Source organism: Podarcis filfolensis (assembly GCF_964270895.1).
Source record: "Podarcis filfolensis genome assembly, chromosome: Z".
Lineage (NCBI taxonomy): Eukaryota > Metazoa > Chordata > Lepidosauria > Squamata > Lacertidae > Podarcis > Podarcis filfolensis.
In genome coordinates this window covers 39,300,899-39,317,984 of record NC_139617.1, presented here as the reverse complement: position 1 = coordinate 39,317,984, position 17,086 = coordinate 39,300,899, and the positions used below count along the sequence as shown (strand labels likewise).

General features: G+C 45.2%; 1 protein-coding gene across 2 annotated transcripts in view; it reads right to left on the bottom strand.

Annotated features, from left to right (window-relative positions):
- Positions 1 to 17,086, bottom strand: part of LMX1B (LIM homeobox transcription factor 1 beta) — a 152,304-nt gene that overhangs the window by 39,161 nt on the left and 96,057 nt on the right. The window lies entirely within an intron of this gene.

Sequence of the window (17,086 nt, the reverse complement as noted above, 5' to 3'; positions counted from 1 at the left end):
ATTCTTAAGGTTTCACACTGCACGCTGTTGCTGATTTGCTCCTGAAGATGTTCCCCACTTCAGAATCTGCAAAGGCAGGAACAAAAGGGTTTTTGCAGGGAGTGCACAGAGGCACATTCCGGCCGGCTAAGCCAGCCGCCGGCTCACCCTCCTTGGCTCGCAAAGCACCAAAAAAAAAAAATCCTTATCATTAAGGGCTTAAGCTGCTTTTTATTTCGGAGACAAAAAGAATACTGTTTATGGGGCATCCAACGCAAACCATCTGTAAACAGTTGCTTTGATGCGAGAGCCATGGCAAGCTCACCGGCCGCCTGGAGGCACATACCCACTGTGTCAGTCATGAAAGGAAGAATGTGAAGGTGTAGGCCAGGTCAGGTGGCAGCTCAGGGGGACGGGGTGGGGGTGGGACATCTGAAAGACCTCGGGCTTCCCAGTTAGCCTTTTCAAACAATTGCCCAGCCCCCAAATGCACTACTTTGAAAACCCCTCCATCATATGACCTTTCATACCCTGAGGCACCTCTGAGGCTAGGCCCAGGCTCAGTCCTTTGACCAATTTGACTTTAAACTCATGTTCTTGAAGGTTCATACGCCTAACTGTCAGTTGTAACAGCTACTCCCTCCCCTCCCTGTCCCACAAGTGGCATAGCTGCTGAACACTCCTGAATGCATGTGAGGGGTCACATATTTGAATGTCTTTTAAAAGCAGCAACCTTTTCCTCACGTAGAAAAGTAGAATTTCAGGGAGAAGGCAAGATTTCTTGGCAGGCTAGCTTTCTTCAGGTGGGGTATGCGTGTTCTGTTATGGGAAGGATGCAAACAGGTGGTACTTGGAGTCATAATTAACACAGATACCTCGCCCCAAATGCACCTTTAAAAACAATAACGTTGTCCATCATATGACCTTTTGTACCCTGAGGCAGCTCTGCAGCTAGACCCAAACTCATTTCTTTCAAATATATTTTAAAAAGATTAAAAAATTGTCCAGTATCACCTTAGAGACCAACTAAGTTTCTTCTTGGTATAAACTTTCATGTGCACGCACACTTCTTCAGATACCTTCATACTTCAGGTGTCTTAATTTCTTTGACCAATTTTATTGGTTACAATAGAATGCTTCTCTCAAGGGTGTGTGGCTTGGGGTGAACTCAGTTAGTAAAGTATGAGACTCTTAATCTCAGGGTTAAGGGTTCAAGCCCCAAACTGGGCGAAAGATTCCTGTATTTCAGGGGGTTGTACCAAATGACCCTTATGGTCCTTTCCAACTCTATAATAATTCTATGAGGAGTTCCAAGGGCCAGACAGAGAAGCCACAAGGACCACAGCTGGTCCCCCAGGCCTGAGGTGCCCCATCTCTGGTATAGGATCACAGTTCAGAAGGAACAGCAGCAGCAGAATTTACAAAATGCCTGAACAGGCAGGAAGATGTATGCACTACGGAATAGAAAAGGCAGAAGAGTAAAAAAGAAAGCCACAGATAAGATGGCGCCCAAACAATCATACAGACAGAGCCAAATTCCAGCTTTTCCCTGGAAGCATTTAGAACTAGGTCAAATGCAAGGGAGCCAATGGCTGCCCAGGTGGGCAGAGCCATGCTGGAATATAGAAGTGCATTCCCACCAATTGGGAACCACTGCTCTAGGGGAACCTTAGTGGGCAGCTGGACAGAGCTCAGGAGGTTGCTAGTTCTAGGCCCACTTGCTCCTGACAGCTAGACAATCTCCAATCCACATTACAATTATATATAAAGAAATCAGAGGATATCAGTTGCAACACCTCTCTGGTCCAGCAGCATAACATGTGTAACAGACCTATGTGGCATTACTCTCGCTCTCAGTCAGCATCCACTATTCTCCAACATCCTCAACTTATGAACTGTGTTAGTTACATAGATCTGACCCTTCTATTAATACATGCATTTATGCCTGGGTAACACTCCAGATGGAGTGCTAGATTTAGGATAGTGCAGGCGGTTCCTCCACATAAGGCATAATAATAATAATAATAATAATAATAATAATAATAATAATAATACCACCAAGGTTGAAGCCCTAGCATCTCCAGGTAGGGCGGAGAGAGACCCCAGTCTGAAACACTGGAGACCTGCTGCCAGTCAGTGTAGACTACACCTAGCTAGATAGACCAAGGCTTCCTATGCACCTGGGAAGAGATATAGCTCAGTGGTAGAATATTGGCTTCATATGCAGAAAGTCCCAGGTTCAATCCCCAGCATCTCCAGGCAGGGCTGGGACAGACCTCAGTCTGAAACCCTGGACAGCTGCTACCAGTCAGTTTGGCCTGAGCTAGATGGACCAATGTTCTGACCCAAGGTAAGGCAACTTACTATATTCCTGATATACTGAGATTCATATATATATGCTATCAACCCCTGCTTGGCTCTTTGGCCAAATGCAATTGCAGGCTTGCCTCTTCTGCATCCATCCCCAAACCCACCCTGTCTTACAAACCATGCATCTTAAAATAATTTATTCTCAGTTACAAGACTTCCTTGACTACAGTCTCATAAAACTCTGTGCCCAAACAGCTCGCGCTTCATCTTTATTGTCACGTTGATGTCTTTATAAACTTATTCATGTGATCTATAGGGAAGGCAGAGCAGACAGCTCTGAATTTATGGGCCCATATAAAAAGCGTCTTATATTTAACAACTGCATTTAGCTGTGTTAACTGCAAGTCACAGTAATAAAGACCGGGCACGTTTTGATGCTAAATTAAAAAACGGGAAAGGGAGGGGTGAGGGAAGGAGAAACTTCCGCTACTCAATAATACATAGGCACTAGGTTTTTTTTATTACTCTTTAATATCATGATTTCCATTTAGTTTATAAATAATTGTAGCTAGCTAATGAAACGAAATCAAAACGGCCTCCAACCCATTCCCCCAGGGCAAACTAAACTCCCCCTTTTAAAGCTTCTTAATCGCAGCCCAGTTCCTACAAAATTAGCATAGTAATGGGCTTTAAATTGAGCCTCTTTGTTTTTTAATTAAGCTCCCAGCAGGTAAAAATAAAACAGATTATTGAAGAATATGCCAACCCTAATAGCCCGGAGCTCTTTTGACAATTAAAAAGATCCACGTTAACCCTTTTGGAGGAGGAAACCTCCTTGATCATTAGCCATTTCTGAAACTCAGCTCTGCCCATCCATCTATCAATCGCAGAGCAATCTGTGTGCAGTCAGCAACAGACGGACAATCCCCGACGTTCTGCCCGCCCGCTCATCTCTTTATCCTTCATTTGCACTTAAGGCCAAGTTTCTGACGGTGGCTGGTACAGCCTAAGGCACTTTTGGCAACATGAAGAACCTTGATTATTGAGTGATGAACTGAAGGATTTGTAAGTTTGTCAGCGGATTGTTAGCAGGGTGTCTGGGGCTGAGAATGTGTGTGTGTGTGTGTGTGTGTGTGTGAGAGAGAGAGAGAGAGAGAGAGAGAGAGAGAGAGAGAGATTGCAGTCAGCTTAAAAGACTGTGGGTGGATCCTGCAACTGACTTGTTTTTTACAAGCTTCAACCAATTAAAAATTGGTAGATTTGTCAGCTAAAGCGTTTACTGCAATTTAATATATATGTGTGTGTGTGTGTATATACATATATATATATATGTATATGTGTATTTATATATATGTGTGTGTGTGTGTATATATATATGTTTTTATTTCTTATAAAACCAGCCTTCGTCCATTAGTGCCCCAGGGCAACGCATAATTCAAGCAAAATTAAACAGAGCATCACTGAAAGAAATAAAACAACATCTTCAGGGGGAAAAACAGTCAATCTAACTAATCAGCTTTTAAAAAACCAATCAGTATCAGTCCTCAGAAATAAATAAATAAATAAATAAGGTTTCTAGCTTTTATGCTGTGGAAGCATCAGGCAGTGCTTCTGCACTCACACACAGTATTTCCCTGCTCACAAAAGACCATTTTCTGATGTGTAGATCGTTCCAGCTGCTCTTTAAAATCCATTTCTCTTGGGCAAACTACCCTGCAAAGCACATTGACTCTCTTTATCCATATGCCAAATTCTTTAATTTTTTGTTCATCCAGCAGAAATTAAAGAAAGTGGTTTCTTCCAGGCTGTATCAAAAAAAGCAAGCTGCTCTTGTGGCTCCACTTCTGGCAACAAGAATCAGAGGCAGCTGGAGGAGGGGAACCATCGAAGACTGTTCCACAGTAAAGAGAGGAGGATCAGGGGAAATGGGTGAGCAAAATAATGTAAGAAAAACCCTCAGTGCAGCTAATCTTCCCTAGCAGTTCGGAGGGTAAGAGGGAAGGGATGTTAGCTTCCACAAAACAAAAACTGGAGGTAAACAAAATAACATAAGAACTTGGGGATCAGGCCCACCTAGTCCAGCCTCCTGTTCCCACAGTGGAGGTGGAACTTAAGCTGAGTCTTTGCTGGATCAGGCCAATGGCCCATCTAATCCAGCATCCTGCACACACGGTGGCCAATGCAAATGCCCCAATGGGAAACCCAAAAGCAGAACCTGAGCACAACAGCACTCTGCTCACTTGTGATTCTCAGCAACTGGCGTTCCGAGACATACTGCCTCTGAATTCATACATACATCTTATAATCAACAATCTTGCTTGGATACTTACATGGGAGAACAATTAAAAGTGGTGTGTGTGTGTGTGTGCGCGCGCGCGCTCGGACAAAAACAGAGTCCTGTTTATACTGAAAATAAAATACATGCACCAATTGAAGGCAATGGTGAAGCTGGCATACAAAGCCCTCCCTATAATTTTAAAAGAAAAGTCACCAATCCACTTTAAATTGTTTAATTGCAATGCTTCAGTGAGCCATTTCTTAGGAAACGCATGGAATGTTCATTCCTTTATCGCAAATGGAGTCTTACACTGTCTACTCAGAAGGAAGTCCCACTGTATTCAATAGAGCTTACTCCCAAGTAACTGGGTAAAGACTGTGCAGCCTTACACTGCAATCTGAAGCATTTTTACTCAGAACTAAGTCCCACTAAGTTCCACAGAATTTATTCTTTGGTATGTTCCTGATTATTCCCAGAGTTTCTATTATTATTATTATTATTATTATTATTATTATTATTATTATCATCATCATCATCATCATCATCTGCCTTTTTTGCTGACAGGGACTCAAGGAAGCTTACAGCTAGAATTCTATTTAATTCCATTTATCTGTTGAAGGTGTTCTATATGATCCCTTCCCTCACACATTTTCTCTTTACAACAATCCTGTGAGGTACGTTAAGCTGAGAGGTTGTAATTGGCTCAAGGCAGCAGTTGTATGCATGTATATGACATCTATGTGTGCGGTGAGATCAAACGTGGGAGAAGCTTCCTGGTGTAGAATAGAACGTCTCTATTTTCATCAGAGAAATTTTGGAGGGTATGCAATTGTTGGCAAGCAAGCAAGGGGTTTAGCTAGGGTTGCCATATTTCAAAAACATCAAAAATCACGAATTTTTGATAGACTTGCCTAAGATCCAGGACAAAGTGCCGCCTTTTGAAATTTCCCCCAGAGGTCAATTCTGCCTTTGAAATCCCAGGAAAATCCGGACGAATGACAGCCCTAGGTTTAGCAAGAGTTACACTTTCCTAAAACCCCTCTTGTTCTTCCTCAAGCTTTACCTTTGCCTCAGGGGTCAGCCCAACGTTGCTAGGGCAAAAGAATTGGCAGCCTCCTGGTATGTTTGTGGCTTTCTTGGCTGCTAGGCAGACCCTTCAAATTAAGTGTCACTGGCTGAGCCGGTCTTCTAAGCTTTCTCACTCTTGGCATTTCACTGGAGGCCGGGTGGAGGATTCTACAAAATTCTGCAAGAGGTTCCAAGGAACAGTTGCCAAACAGGGGGGCGTGGGGGGGGGGAGTGAGCGGGTAGACAAGAGAGGCTGGAAGAATGAAAATAGCATTCGTTGTCCTGGCCACCAGTTCCCAAATCAACACCACCACCCATTCTTCCTCCACCCACATTAGTAAAGAGGACTGAACCAGTTAATCTAAATACTACCCATGTGAAGAGCAAGACAGTAACAGCACAGCAACATCGGGCAATTCTGAAATGATCCCTCTTCAGGTATTCAGATCCAAGAGGGACAATGCTGGACCAAAACCAGGAATCTGTGACAGTGCTTTTCAATGTGCTTCCCATAGGACAGTGTGGTGTTCATTGGAGGATTGCCAGGGACTCCTCAAATAGAAGAACGGGGACAAATATTGGTGGAACAAAATAATAGCTTGGAGGTGGAGCATCTGTGTGCCTTGCCTTATGCAGAAGGTATCCCTTATTCTGTCCCCAGAACCTCTGTTTGTAAGGATCAGATAATAGCAGGTAATGTGAAAGTCTCTTGGCTGTGATAATGAAAAGCTGCTGCCAGTCAGAACAGGCTATACTGGCCTACATGGGCCAATTATTGACTCCATAGAACAGGGATGGGCAACCTTTCCAAGAAGGTACATACTAATCTACCTTGCCTGCAGAAAGTCCCATGTTTGATCCCTGGCATCTCCAGGTAGGAGACTCCTTTCTAAAATCAGGAAAGCTGCTGCTGGTCAGTGTAGACAATACTGAGCTGGATGGACCAGTGGTCCAAATCATTATAGGGCAGCTTCCTATGTTGGAGAAGGGCGATAACTCAGTAGTTAGAGCATCAGCTTTGCATGCAGAAGGTCCCTGGTTTGATCCCTTCCATCTCAAAGGAGAGTTGGGAATATCCCATTTGAAATCCTGGCAAGCCACTGCCAGTCAGTGTAGGCACTACTGATATAAGAATTAGAGACCCAATGTGTATATTTTTGATTTTAATAATGTTTCCGTGTTTCACTTTTAATTGTATTGAACCTTTGGCTAGAATGTATTAGGCTTGATGTCTGCATTTTACGACTCCAACACTGCATTTCTTTTCTATCTGACCCTTGAAAGTGGCACAAATGACCCTCCAGCACTGGAGTGTTGTTGTTTTTTAAAAAAGCACACACACCTTGAAGCTTCCTGGAGAAAAGGAGAAGCAAGGGAAGTTAGATAAAGGAAGCAATGTCAACAGCCCGATGAAGGCTGCTTGCCAGAAGAACAGTGATGGAAGTATGACCTTTGAGACCAAATGGCCTGGATACATTTGGGGCACTCCAAAGCGATTGCAGGGGTGAAGATACCAATATGGAGCCACGTGTGACCTTTCCCAATGTATGAAGAGGGATGTTTATGTTTTTAAAATGTTTAGATGTTTTATTACTCTTTATGTGCTTTGCCTACAAAACTCTTGTTCTAATTCTCCTCCAGGCAGGCTCCCTCTTACCTGGCGATTTGGCTTGAACAACCACATTAAGGTGAGCTCTGCTCTACTGCAATAGCTATAATAAATGCTGGATCCCTCCTGGATACTGGACTTGAATTAATTTCCTTGGTTCCGTGTTTTGATTAAAAGGTTGTCCTTTGCCTGAGTAAGAACAACGTGGTGTAGAAGGAAATCCTTCCCACACTACTGAGCTAGATGAGCCCATAGTCTGATTTGGTATAATGTATGCTCCTTTTTGTAATCAAAGGCCACATTCTCTGGGGACCATCCCTTGGGGACAACATGCTGGTAGTGGGCAGAGCTTCCACTAAGCTATGGAAGGCCAACACTGGGCGGAGCCAGAGCCCCAAACCCCTTGTGCTAATTAATTCAGAGTAAAGATTAGAATTCCCAATGCCATGCAAGTCTCCTCAGAAGTAATCCAAAACTGATTTGCTGGGACTATTATCAAAAGAGTAAATTAGCAGGAACGAGGCCAGGAAAGCTGTTATTTCAGAAAGGAGGTGAAATATTCTTTTTTTGAAACACTGGAGAGTAGCTGCCAGTCAATGTAGAGTAGACCATGGGTAGGCAAACTAAGGCCCGGGGGCAGGATGCGACCCAATCGCCTTCTCAATCCGACCCACGGAAAGTCTGGGAATCAGCATGTTTTTACATGAGTAAAATGTGTGCTTTTATTTAAAATGCATCTCTGGGTTATTTGTGGGGCATAGGAATTCGTTCATTCTCCCCCAAAAAAATATAGTCCAGCCCACCGCAAGGTCTGAGGGACAGTGAACCGGCCCCTTGCTGAAAAGACTTGCTGACCCCTGATGTAGACAATACCAACCCAGTCACGTCTGCTATATGTTGTCTATTTGGAGTCTATACTCTTGTGATTCTGAAACCAGTGAGGAGACAGGCTGTTATTAAGTAAATACAGCAAGGAAAGAAAAGTTCAGGGGTGACTCCAGTACGGTTGTCCACACACTATTTTAGAACTGGAACCTATGAGATAAATAACATTTTAGAGTGGAATAGTATCCTAGAGGCCATCTAGCCAAACGCTTCTGCTCAGCGCAAGATGCAACTACAACAGCATCCCTGAATTTATCTCTCCTTCCATCATGTCTTGCGGAGCCAGGTTGGTTGATGAACAGCAGGCCACTCATGATACGAAGCAGCCATATATGGAGACAGATCAGTGGTCCATCTAGCTAAGTGTGGTCTACCCTGACTGGTAGTAAGTCTCCAGGGCTTCAGACAGGGGTCTCTCCCAACCCTACCTGGGATTGAACCTGAGACCTTATGCTTGCAAAGCAGGTGCTCTACTACTGAGCTACAGCCTTTCCCAATGATATTCATGTGCAAGCACGAATCTGAACTCAATGTCCAGAATTTTGACATCCACCCAGGTTTGCATGATCCTTTCCCCACCCCCCTCTTTCCCTACATTACTCCTTAAATATTACCCAGATATTGCCTTTCCCATTAAGCTTCTGTTGTTTTTCCTGGAAGTAATTACTTAAAACATTTCTACCCTGCTCTTCAGCTGAAAAAAGCATCCCAGAATAGCTTGGAAATGGCATTAAATAAAAGAGACCCTGCCCTTAGGTTTACAATTTGAAAGACATAACACAAAAGGAAAGGAGATTCGGATGGAACGGGGGGAAGCAAACTCATTTCTCTCTCTCTCCTATAGCCTGACGTGTCGTTGTGGGACTGGAATAGTGAGAGGAAATGCCATGTATGCCACCACCTTTTGCTCCTGGGAGGAAAGGTAGGGATAGAAATCTGATAAATAAATCTGGTGTCCTCCAGATGTTTTAGGCTGCAGCTCCCATCAGCCTCAGCCAGCATTGCCTTCGTTGGAAGTTGTTAAGCAGAGGTTGGATGGCCATCTGTCATGGATGCCAGGGGGTTGGACTAAATGATCCTTAGGGTCCCTTCCAACTCTACAATGATTCTATGAATAGCTGCTGGAGATGAAAGTTGGGAGGGGGTTGATGGAGCTGGTGTTTCAATAAAGCGGCTGGAGGGGCCATAGAATACCATCCATCTCCCTCTCCTACAGCCTGGTATAGATTGCAAGATCCTAGCACACACCACATTTCCTCAGCATAAATCTGAGCCGCCATCATCATCATCATCATCATCATCATCATATTAAAAAGAATTCATTTGAGATCCAATTGCTATTTTGCAACTGTTCCTTTCAACTCCAGGGCAGGGCTGGACACCTCATTAGCACATCAGAAGAGTCTTGTTGGCCAGACCAGTAGCCCATCTAGTCCAGCCTTATGTTCTCACAATGGCCAGCCAGTTTCCTACATGAGGCCCACAAGTAAGAGCTGAGCATGACAGTAACTATCCTCACTTGACAGGCACACTGTCAGGGGCACAGCACAGCCACAAGAGCTAGCAACCACTGATAGCCACATCTCCATGAATTTGTCTGATGCTCTTGCAACACAGGCACTTTCTGCGGCTAAGGCCACATCACGTCTGCTTCACCTCTAACCACGCTTTGCTTGGTTCCCTTGAATTGCATCAAGATGCCCCCCGCCCCCATCTGTGCTGCTCGGTCGGGGGGGAGGGAGAGCCTCCACTGTCTCCATGGTGACCTACGACTCACTGTGAGCCTTGTATCCAGCCAGCCTTGATGGCTGCCAAGAGGCGCTATCCTTCAAAACGGACAGTGCAGCTGTCCAAATAGCATCTGTGTACCTGTGGTGGGAGAGGCCTCTGTGTTTACTCGGACCAACAGAACACACAATAGTAGTTCTTCCCAATTTCATCACCGTGGCTGGCTTTCCATGGCTCGCTTGGAAGTCCCCAAGGGATCTGTGGAAAAGCATTGTTCCCTGGCAAACATTAGCTGTCATCCAACCAGCGGAGACAGTTTCCACCTGGATCTCTCTTTTTCCCCAAACCCATCCCCCGCTTGTCCGATGTCCTTATAATTTCTGTTGCCCAGCACACAGAAGGGCATGGGAATCTGCAGCTTTCACCACCCACTCCACCTCACCCCACCCTGCTCTCAAAGCGTATAGGTACACAGGAAGCTCCCTTATACTGTGTCAGATAATTGGTCCATCAAGCTCAGTACTGTTGACATTGCCTGGTAGCAGCTCTCCATGGTTTCAGGCAAGGGACATTCCCAAACCAACCTGGAGATGCTGAGGATTGAACCTGGGACCTTCTGCAGGGGAGAAACTAGGCTTTATTTCACCAGGTCAAAGACCCAGTTTGGCACCCCCACCCCCCAAGCATTTGTGTACACACCAGGGGCGCCGACTTGCACCCCCCCACCCACATTGGGGGTGTGCAGCATGTACCATGCCATGTGACACATCCCTCCCCCACCTGGTGTGTGAGCGCTTGTGTGCTGTGCTGCACAGGAATCCTGACCCCGCCATGCTGGCTCTCATGTGCCAGGTGGGGAATGGGGAGCATGGCCCTACACCCAGTGCTGCTGGTACACACACACACACACACAGGCTGGGAGCCTCAATGACACCCCTTTTGAGGCTTCACTCAGAGCGAAGAAACCTGGCTTCCCCCCGCCCCCCGCTATGGCTCTCCTTTCTGCATGCAGAGCAGGTGCTTTATCACTAAGCTATGGGAGGAACAATACAGGAAAGACACCACTCAAATACTTGAATATGCAATGTAAGCTAGTCACAGTAGTGGTAGGGAAGGGCTGGGGAACTTGTGGCCCTCTGGATGTTGCTGGACTACAACTTCCATCATCCTTGGCCATTAGTCTGGCCAGCTGGGGCTGATGGGAGCTGAAGTCCAGGAACATCTGGAGGGCCACAGGTTCCTCACTCCTGAGACAGGCCTTTTAAGGAGCTCTCTATTCACGTGATGATGTAATAAGGGTAGAAAGACACACTCTTAGATGGATCAGATTCTTGCTTTGGGGATGTGAAACAAATGCCAAACTCCTTTGAGGAAGCTCCCTTTGGCACTTGCCCTTTGGCAGTTGTACTTCCACAGCCTTCTGCACGTGAGGGATAAGGTATACAGTTAAAGCCTACGGGATCTCTGCCTCCTGTCCCTCAGCTCACAGTCAGAACCACAGTTTCTCCTTGCCTAGCACAAAGGGCCAGCACGGTCAAGCACCTGCAGAGGACCCACACTCCATCAGGGGACCCACTGACAAAACACCCCCTTGCACCTGCTCCTCCTAGTCACTGCTGCAGGCTGCTTGTCAAACCCACATCTCACTCTGGCCCAGGGAGACACAGAGCAAACAACCAGCCATTGTGGTGGTTCTCCAACCAACCCAGAAGAATGAACACCACTGTTCCAGGTGTGCCGCAGGTTGACCAAAGAGACGCACAGGCTCAGGGGTCTAAGAAAAAGCTTGACCTTCCCCTTGCACTGATTTCCTGGATCACATCAATATGAAAAGAGAAGAGATGAAAACATGGGCTTCCTGATTCCTGGCAACCTCCTTCTCTGCTTTAACATCTCTCTGGGCCCTAGATATTCAATTTGGCCTTATTGCTGATAGATGCGCTGGCATCCTTCATGACATTATTCTCCACAATGCAATAAAATAATGTTGTGTCAAAGGAGGTCGAAGAGTCGTCCTTCTGGAAGAGATGTCCTATTAATCTAGGCCCATTGGCGGTAGCCACAGAGGGCCATCCATTTACCGGGATCAGCCCACAGAACTGCTTGCATGACACAAACAGGAGTTTTAGAGAAGCCAAGGGCAAGACACAGGAGCTTTTGGTATTTATCTCCAGAGTCACTGAGGCTACTGCTGTGCACTGCTCCGCAACATACCAAGAGGAGGGTCACCCACCTGATGGCTGCCATTTTGTCTTTATACCATTCAGATGATCAGATGGAGGAAGTGAGATGTGACAAACTGGGAGGTGCCACAGCTCAGTGGTAGAACACTGTGCCGAAGGTCACAGAATCCTAGAGGGACCCTGAAGGTCCTGTTGTCTTTCCCTCTGCCGATGCAGGAATTCTGATTCTATGGCATCCCTGATAGGTTGGCCATCCAATCCCTGCTTAAAAATCTCTAATGAAGACGAGCCTGCACCTCCTGTGACAGTCTGTGCCACTGTCAAATGACTTGTACCATCAGGGAATTCAGTTGAAATCCCCCCCCCCCCCGGAATCCTGGGAACTCTAGTTCATGAAGGGTGCTGGTAATTCTATCTCTCTGAGGAGCAAATGACAATTCATAGGATTCTTTTGGCAGAAGTCAAGTGCTTTAAATGTGCTTTAAACATATGGTGCATGAATTGCCAAGTGTACATACAAGAAATTAGGAAATGCTCCTTGCATATTCCAGGTGAAGATGACCATCAGCATCAGAGGTAGCACGCAAGTCACCTTTCTGAGAGGCTTGCCATCCATCATAGTCTACTCATGGAAGATCTCCTGAGAGGCTTTTAATGATGGCCCAGGGGCCCCCAGTTTGAAAATCCCTTTGCAGAGGGAAGCAACATGTAGGCTTCTTTAAGAGGAGAGCATCCTCTCCTGATTAGTGGAAGAACACCTGCTTTTGCATGCAGGAGATACCAATTCATATTTTGCCTTCTCTTGCTAAAAGTGATGGAGAAGGAAACTCTTTCTTCTGAAGACCCTGGAAAGCCACTGCCAGTCAGAGAAGGCAATATTGAGTTGGATGAGGGAATCTCGGGCCCTGGGGCCAAATGTAGCCCTCCAGGCCTCTTGATCTGGCCCTTGGACTCTCTCCAAACTACACCCCTCTTCCGGCAACACCCCATACCAACCCTGCTTTGCACTCTCCTTGAGCATTTTTGCCTGGCTGAGAGGTGGCCTTGAACTTTGATCACTCCTTTTGCTTGCCTGGATGGAAAGCAGAGAGGGGTGTGTGGAAGTGTGTGTATAGGAACTATTGTACGAAGAGGTAAGTATGCATTAATTGCCCTGCTCACTTTCGCCTCTGGTCCCACCCACTGCTGCCATGTAAAATGTACCTGGAAGGTTTCCCCAAAGGGAATGCCCTTGGGTGGAAGAAGGTTCCCCACCCATTGAGCTAGATGGAAGGACCGTCTGACTCAATGCACTGGCAACTTCATACATTCTATCAAAACCATGTCAGTTGAGCAGAGGGCCTGCTGACAGCTCTTAACATTCCATCCCCACCCACTCCTCTCTCAAAACAACAGGAACAAGCATAATTAGAATCATGTTTAAGGGCTGAGTGGCATACATATTCTTGACTTCCTCTGCTTTTCCCTCCTGCTATTTATGAATGGGAATGACGAGGGTGTGGAATTGTCAACAGAACCCTGTCACAACTGTTCAAAACCTGTCAAATGCATCCTTGTGCCAATTAAAGGGTGAAAAAGAATGGGTAGAAATGGGTTGTTTTTTTACTGGGAGTACTGAAGGGTACACTGTAAAGGCACCTTTTTCTCCTAGAAGAAAAGCACTGGTGGAAAGGAACTAGGAAGCTGCCTTACACAGAGTCACATCATTAGTCCATTTAGCCCAGTACTGTAAACCCTAACTGGCAGAGGCTCTGGAGTTTCAGGCAAAAAACTCTCCTAGCCCTACCTGAAGGTGCCAGGGATTGAAGTAGAGACCTTCTGTGTATAAGGCAGATACTCTGCCACTAAGCTCCAGTTCTTCTCCCTAGTTGAGGTGGAGCTTCAGAAAGGCTATCTGGCCCTAGACACATTAAAACCTTCCAGGTATCTTTAGACTCCATTGGCTCAAATTGCTCACTTTCCTGCCCCTTTGTCAATATCAGTGCAAGTTGCCACTACAGGCTTTCAAGCTGAATGAATCCCTCAATCTTCTTTGGCTAACTGCCAGGATTAAAAGTATGATATATTTAATTCAAAACATACTAGCTAAAGTCTTTAAGTGAGTTGACTGTGATAAAGAAACAGATTTCTCTCTTTTGGGTGGGGGGAGATGTTTTGCCTGCAGTTCATCTCATAGAAAATGATTTTTCTGGACGTCTTTTATTTCTTGACAAGGATTTTTTTTTTTACCAACAAATGGCAGGCCAGGGTGGGAGTCTCTCTCTTTCTCTCTCTCTCTCTCTCTCTCTCTCTCTCTCTCTCTCTGTCTCCTCATCCTTTTATCCCCACTTGTTTTGCTCTGTTTAAGATCTAGCCCGGGGTAGTCAACCTTTTTATACCTACCACCCACTAATGCATCTTTCTTGATGGTAAAATTTCCTTTCCGCCCACCAGTGCTCAATGGAAGAAGGATTCAGCTTGTGCCGTAGAACCCCCTACCGCCCATCTAGAATCCTGAAATGTCCACTACTGGGCGGTTGGAACCAGGTTGACAACCCCTGATCTAGCCTGAATAATTCTAGTCAGCTAAAAACCTTCAGCTCAGAAGAAAATAAGAAGAAAAGTCTGGCTAGATCAGAGCACAAGGTCAGTCTCAGATATGGGGGAACCTCTGGCCCTCCATTAGCCCCAACAAATATGGCCAGTGGCCAGAGATGATGGGAACTGGAGTTCATCAGCATCTGGAGGACCACATCTGTTTTATTTAGTCCAGCATCTTGCTTCCCACAGTGACTGACCAGATGCCTTGCAGTGTGTGAACTGGCAAGAGTTACAAGGGCCAAAGAAGCTTGGGGCCACATTTTGGCCCTGGGCTGGAAGCTTTCCATCATGTAGCAGTGAGTTCTATAACCTGACTGTGCCTTGATTCTTTCCTTTTCTCTGTCCTGAATGCCCTGTCAAATTCATTAAAAGACCCTGAATTCCTGTATTACATAAAAGAGAGAAAGAGAAACTATCTCTCTCCACTTTTCCTTCCCATGTATAATTTTATAAGTGTATTTCTATAGAAGCAGTTCTAAATTACTTGCTTTTAAAATAACCTCCAAGCAGTGTACAATGTAATATATATATATGATGTGAATCCACCATCATAAGACTTACGACAAAGCTCAGTTCTCCACTAGACTGCAAAAGCAGCGATCCCTCTTGCTGTTCTGGCTTCTGGGATAGCTGCGCAGCCTGCATTCGCTCCATAAGATGCACACACATTTCCCCTTACATTTTAGGAGGCAAAAAGTGAGTCTTATAGAGCAAAAAATACGGTACTCATGAAAATTTATGAGCATCTAATGCCCATTTCTCCTAAGATACACGTTTGTATGCAATTTTGCCCAATATACACATTTTTTTACAAAGCTATTTCTCCTAAAATTATACATTTTGTATTTTGTATGTTATCTTCTAGAATCATAGAACTATTGAATAATATACACATTTTTATTGACACTATACCCCAGTGTATGTATTTTTAGACACCCTACTTGGTTAGAGAACTGCACAGCAAAATTCAGAGAAGTGTGAGTTTTAAAGAATGGTTGCATTTCTATTGATGTATCACTTTGGAAAGTGTTAATCAGTTAGGTTCACTTTGAAATGCAAAACAATAAAATCTGCCCCCACCCCCAATCCCTAGCCTGAAGTCACCTTCATACCCTGAGTTTCTGATGTAGAAATGCTCTTTCCCTTTTCTCAGACAAATCTAGCATTTTAAGTCACCCTGGGCAATATATGTTCATGTTATTTCATTTCAGCTTTCTGAAATGGGAGATAGATAGAACCTTTTGTCTGATCCAGAAGCAGATGTTGTCAGAGTACAGCTCCCGTTGTCCTTGACCATTGACTCTGTTAGCTGGGGCTGATGGGAGTTCAAGTCCCACCACATCTGGAGTGCCACAGGCTTCCCTATTCCTGGTATAAAGCATAATCTTCCCCACTCTCTGGCCCCAAACACTAAATACAGCCTATGAGCATACAAGTTATATGTGCTTATACTCTCTATAGGGTGTCCCCTTACAAATAAAGAGAACTAAAGAGGACATGGATTTGCATAAAGCTTGCTTATGCTAATTTACAAGCATAGATGCAAATTTGGACAAGATTTCTGTCACTTAAATGACAATGTAATACATCTTGCCCCAGTCCAGACTGCAACCAGGTGACCCAAATGCCTGCTCAGCTGGCTGCCCCGGCTCACTAACCGAAATGACACTAACATGACACAAAAGGAAAAGGGATTGGGAGGAAGAAGGGAATAAAGCAGACTTGGGCATTATTTCTTAGTTACCACCATACATGACCACCCTACATCTCAGCACAGTGAGGTGGCCTAGATCCAGCCGACCTGTGTGCCTGATCCGCTACCTCTCCAGTTAATAACTCTGCTCTCCTTTCAGCTGTTCAAATAGAGAACTCCTCTCAATAGAGGGCTGTCTAATGCAAAGCAGGGGTGCATGAACATTCTAGCATCATAGCCATTTTATCTGTATCTGTTTTCCACTCCATATACCCTCCATTTCCTTCTTGTAAAATGCAGGCATTTCAAGCAGGTACAATTAACACGTGTGTGTGTGTGTGTGTGTGTGCGCGCACACACACACACACACACACACACACACACACACACACATGTGGGGGGGGGAGTGGCATCCCCTGAGCGACACACATTCGTTATAATGCAGCTTAGCAAATACAGCTGCATTTGCAGGCACTCTGCACCTGTTCTAATGCATGCAATCATTTGGGGGGGGGGTAAGATCCTGCAACGACCGCTCCCCTCTGCGTGCATTCATTGCATCAGCTTTTGAACCCCTCAGGAAAAGGCTTTAATGCACAACAATGTACCTGGGTCCCAAATCAGGAAAGGCAGAGCATTGTGTACATAGAATATGATGCAGCAGGATTTCCCAGAAGTTGCAACCTTGATTCTGTCTCAGACATCCAGTCCCTTTAATTGCCATACACACACACACACACACACACACACAAACACAAACACACACACACACA